Raw genomic sequence first — 5,890 nt, forward strand, 5'->3', positions numbered from 1 at the left:
GATGATAATCAACCGTCAGCCCACGGACTACAGAAAACCCATTCTTTTCAGCCTTCGCGTTCACGTAGAACTCGCGAACAACGCTCATCGGTACTGCTTCGGGTGACTCACAAAAAGCTATCCACCCCTTCTCTGCAATCATGGGCAACAACTCACCATCCCTCCCTAATGGTAAAAACCCCCTCTCCTTCAGAATCGGCTTCCCCAACAGCCTAGTGTACTCCTCCTCCGCAGCTCTGTCAGTTAACCGAGGCCTTGCAGCAGTACCCCTCGATGAATCAGCAGTAGGAACTGTGCTGCTGCTGTCAATAGTGCGTGCTCTCTTGGGTGCCATTGATTCATGAATAAAAGTGTGTAAGAACTGATTTTTGATGTTTGTGAGAGGGTTTAAGTGTAGGAAGTTTTGTGGGAGATATGTAGGATAGGTGTATGTATATATAGGGTGTGGATTAGATTAGGGTTTGGGAATTAAGGGATAAAATGATGGGGTAGTGGGAACAATTCGTGGGTTTATGGGCTAAAACTGTTTTTGTGTTTTTGTTTGTTGTTTTTTTTTCTGAACTGTAAAAAATTTTCTGGAACTCGACCCCTACGCGGCCGCTCAGCATAGCTGCGCGGGCGCGCAGAGGGTCTCTGGAATTTTTTTTTTCAGCCCCTGTTTTCTGATTTTTTTGTGTTTTTGGATAGGTTATTAACTTCTAAGGGTTCCTGTAACAACAATTCATGGGTTGCCTCCCACGCAGCGCTTCTTTTTCGTCATTAGCTTGACATTCCGTACCTTTCTCAAGTAGTCAACAAAATGGCACTAACCACCTCTCAGTTTGCCATGTCCCCATAGTAGTGCTTCAACCGCTGACCGTTAACCTTGAATGCTTGGTCCGAATCATTCTCAAAAATTTCCACCGCTCCATGTGGAAACACAGTTTTGACAATAAAAGGTCCAGACCACCTTGATTTCAACTTCCCAGGAAAAAGTCAGAGCCGAGAGTTGAATAAAAGAACTTGTTGCCCTGGCACAAATAACTTAGGATGTAGCTTCCTATCGTGCCACCTCTTCACCTTTTCCTTATACATTTTATTATTCTCGTACGCTTGAAGTCGAAATTCATCAAGTTCATTAAGCTGAAGCATTCTTTTCTTACCAGCTGCATCTAAATCCAGGTTCAATTTCTTCAATGCCCAGTAGGCCTTATGCTCAAGCTCCGCCGGTAGATGACATCCCTTACCGTACACCAACTGAAATGGTGACATCCCAAGTGGAGTTTTGTATGTTGTTCTGTAAGCCCAAACAGCTTCATCGAGCTTTAAAGACCAATCCTTCCTTGACGGACAAACAACCTTATCTAGAATACGCTTTATCTCTCTGTTAGACACTTCCGCTTGACCATTTGTTTGCGGATGATAGGCAGTAGCTACTCGATGATTCACATTATAACACTACATCATAGAAGTGAACTTACGGTTGCAAAAATGCGATCCTTCATCACTTATGATTACCCGAGGTGTTCCAAACCTTGTGAAAACTTGCTTATGAAGAAAATTTAGCACTGCCTTTGCATCATTTGTCGGTAAAGCTTTAACTTTGACCCATTTTGAGACATAATCGACTGCCAGCAAGATGTACTGATTATTGCAAGACGAGATAAAAGGCCCCATGAAATCGATTCCCCATACATCAAAGACCTCGACTTCAAGCATCACATTTAATGGCATTTCATCCTTCCTTGACAAATTTCCCACTCTTTGGCAACGATCACACCTTAAAACAAACTGATGAGCATCCTTGAACAAAGTAGGCCAGAAAAAACCTGCTTGCAGAATACGAGCTGCCGTCTTCTCACCTCCATAGTGTCCCCCATAAACCGTGGAATGGCAGTCTCATAATATCCCCTCCGTCTCACAGAACGGGATACATCTCCTGATGATCTGGTCAGCTCCCTGTCTAAACAAATATGGTTCATCCCACATATACCACTTCACCTCATGCAGAAACTTCTTCTTTTGAGCGGATGTCAAATTAGGAGGCATTATATTGCTGACGAGATAGTTTACAATATCTGCAAACCATGGTTCTTTCTCCTGAATTGCAAACAACTGCTCATCCGGAAAAGATTCATTGATTAACGTCCTATCTTGTGAAGTAGAATCGGGATTCTCCAACCTAGAGAGATGGTCAGCTACTTGATTCTCAGTACCTTTTCTATCTTTGATCTCTAACTCAAATTCCTGAAGTAAAAGCACCCAATGAATGAGTCTCGGCTTCGAATCCTTCTTAGAAACCAGATAGCGAATAGCTGCATTATCGGTGAATACTGTTACTTTCGTACCAAGCAGATAAGATCGAAATTTCTCAAAGCCAAAGACTATAGCCAAAAGCTCCTTCTCAGTAGTGGTGTAGTTCAATTGGGCACCATTTAAAGTCTTACTCGCATAGTAGACCACATGGAAGAGATTTTTCTTGCGCTGTCCCAGAACTGCACCTACCGCATAATCACTCGCATCACACATCATCTCAAACGGTTCTGTCCAATCTGGTGCTGTAATGACTGGTGCCGTGATCAAACTCTCCTTGAGAGTCTCGAATGCTGCCAAACATTCATCATCAAATTTGAAAGGCACATCTTTCTCAAGCAAATTGCACAACGACTTAGATATCTTTGAAAAGTCCTTGATGAATCGCCGATAAAAACCCGCATGACCAAGAAAACTACGGATTCCTTTCACAGAATTAGGTGGGGGAAGATTTTCAATGACTCCCACCTTGGCCTTGTCCACCTCCAGACCCTTTCTAGTAACCTTATGCCCAAGGATAATGCCTTCACGCACCATAAAATGACATTCTCCCAATTAAGCACCAAATTAGTTTCCACGCATCTTTTGAGTACGGCGCGCAGATTATTCAAACATTCATCATATGAGTGTCCAAAGACGGAGAAGTCATCCATGAACACTTCGACGTTATTTCCAATCATGTCAGAGAATATAGCCATCATACATCTCTGAAAGGTGGCCGGGGCGCCACATAACCCAAACGAAACTCTGCGAAAAGCAAATGTACCAAATGGACAAGTGAAGGTAGTCTTTTCCTGATCCTCTGGTGCAATACAAATCTGATTATACCCGGAATAACCATCCAGAAGATAAAAATACTCATGACCCGCCAATCTGTCAAGCATCTGATCAATAAATGGAAGAGGGAAGTGATCCTTTCTCGTGACTTTGTTCAATTTTCTATAATCCATGCATACTCTCCATCCTGTAACTGTTCGAGTAGGGATGAGCTCATTCTTTTCATTTGCTACCACAGTGATACCTCCCTTCTTAGGTACACATTATATGGGGCTCACCCACGAGCTGTCAGAAATAGGATAAATGATGCCTGCATCTAGCCATTTCAGAATTTCTTTCTTCACCACCTCCTTCATGATGGGATTCAGTCTTCGCTGCTGTTCCACAGTTGGCTTACTACCTTCCTCTAGCAGAATTTTATGCATACAATATGAAGGACTTATCCCCTTGATGTCTGCTATGGTCCATCCAATAGCCGATTTGAATTCTCTCAAAATCCTTAAGAGCTTGTCTTCCTCACTACCTGAAAGGTCAGATGAAATAATAACAGGTAACGTAGATGAATCACCTAAAAAAGCATACCTCAAGTGTTCAGGTAATGGCTTGAGCTCCAAGGTAGGTGCTTCCTCTATTGATGGTTTGAGCTTCCCATCAGCGTTCTTGAGGTCAGAAGTACCAAGAGATTCAAATGGTATGTCCAGCTTTCGCTTCCAGGGAGAAGCGTTCAGATATTGTAATTGCTCGTTGCTATCTTCATCATCGCTATCAAAATCCCCCACTAAGGCCTTTTCCAATACATCAGACATTAGCATGTGATCGAGTTCCGAAGTAACCGCAGAATCAATCACATCCACTTTTAAGCACTCCTCATCTTCTGTAGGGAATTTCATTGCCTTGAATACGTTGAAGGTTACATCCTGATCTTGGACCCGCATAGTAAGTTCCCCTTTTTGCACATCTATCAAGGTACGACCAGTAGCCAAGAAAGGCCTCCCCGAGATTATGGGAATCTTCTTATCTTCCTCAAAATCCAGAATAACAAAATCTGCTGGAAAGAAGAGCTTATCCACTTTGACGAGCACATCCTCAACTATGCCCCTTGGGTAAGTAATGGAACGGTCAGCCAATTGTAGTGACATATACGTGGGTTTTGGATCAGGCAAATCCAGTTTTTTAAAGATCGACAACGGCATCAGATTAATGCTTGCTCCCAAATCACAAAGGCACTTGTCAAACGTCATATTGCCAATTATGCAAAGAATGGTGAAGCTCCTTGGATCTTTCAGTTTTGGTGGTAACTTTTGTTGCAGAACAGCGCTGCATTCTTCCGTGAGAGCAATGGTTTCAAGGTCATCCAGTTTCACCTTCCTTGAAAGAATAGTCTTCATAAACTTCGCATAACTAGGCATTTGTTCAAGAGCTTCAGCGAAAGGTATATTGATGTGAAGTTTCTTGAACACCTCCAGAAACTTCCCGAACTGTCTATCCAGCTTTTGTTGCTGCAATCTCTCAGGAAAAGGTGGTGGAGGATAGAGCTGTTTCTCCCCTGTATTAGCCTCAGGCAGAGTGTGTTCAACAGTAGTCTTCCTTGGTTCCGCCGCTTTCTCCTTTTGCTTAGATTCTTCACCTCTAATTTCAGCTTCGACTTCCTTTTCCTTTTCAGCATCAGCCACTTTTCCAGACCTTAAGGTAATAGCCTTGACTTGCTCTTTAGCTTCCTTCCTGCCTGGTACTTCCGTGTCACTGGAAAGAGTGCCAGGTTGACGATTGAGCACTGCATTGGCTAATTGACCGATTTGATTTTCCAAGGTCTTGATAGAAACCGCCTGACTCTTGCACAACAGCTTAAGTTCCTCAAAATCAGCACTAGTAGGTGCAGCTGCACTTCCCTGTTGAGGATATGATTGCCTTGTAGCATACTGCTGTGGTTGCTGGAATCCAGGTGGGTTAAACTATTTACTCACTCCTTGATGATATGGTGGCTGAATAGCATTCTGATTATTCCCACAGCTGAAATTTGGATGATTTCTGTTGTTAGGATGATAGGTCGCTGGCACAGGCTGCTGTTGTCGCTGATAATTATTCACATACTGAACAGATTCATTGACAAGAGAACACTGATCCGTAGCATGAGAACCTGCACAAAGCTCACAAACCATAGCTATTTGATTAACTCCATACGTAGCCAGAGAATCAACCTTCATTGATAGCGCTTGGAGCTGGGCTGCAATAGCGGTGGCTGCATCAACTTCGAGAATACCTGCTACCTTGCCTGACGTCATCCTCTGAGTTGGGTTTTGATGCTCATTTGCAGCCATCGTCTCGATAAGATTATACGCCTCAGTATAGCTTTTAGCCCATAAGGCGCCTCCAGCTGCTGCATCGAGCATGGGCCGAGATTGGGCCCCCAAACCATTATAGAAACCAGTGATCACCATCCAATCCGGCATTACATGATGTGGACATTTTCTCAACATTTCCTTGTAGCGTTCCCAAGCCTCGCACATAGATTCTGTAGGTTGCTGCGCAAACTGAGTAAGAGCACTCCTCATAGCAGTAGTCTTTGCCATTGGATAAAACTTCACCAGAAACTTTTGCGCAAGATCTTGCCACGTAGTGATGGACCCAGCTGGTTCAGAATGTAACCAGTCTTTAGCCTTATCCCTCAGTGAGAATGGGAAAAGCCTCAACTTGATAGCCTCATCAGTCACGCCATTATACTTAAAAGTGCTGCAGATCTCGATAAAATTCCTTATGTGCATGTTGGGGTCTTCAGTTGCCGCTCCTCCAAAAGAAACAGAATTCTGCACCATCTGAATAG

At 43.4% G+C, this 5,890-nt stretch overlaps 1 non-coding gene across 1 annotated transcript; it reads left to right on the forward strand.

The window, feature by feature from the left end:
* Positions 1-5,517: 5,517 nt before the first annotated feature.
* Positions 5,518-5,624, forward strand: LOC141722122 (small nucleolar RNA R71). Its single transcript, XR_012575152.1, has one exon. It is a non-coding gene; the product is annotated as a small nucleolar RNA R71 (small nucleolar RNA).
* Positions 5,625-5,890: the final 266 nt, after the last annotated feature.

Source organism: Apium graveolens, chromosome 4, assembly GCF_009905375.1.
Source record: "Apium graveolens cultivar Ventura chromosome 4, ASM990537v1, whole genome shotgun sequence".
NCBI lineage: Eukaryota > Viridiplantae > Streptophyta > Magnoliopsida > Apiales > Apiaceae > Apium > Apium graveolens.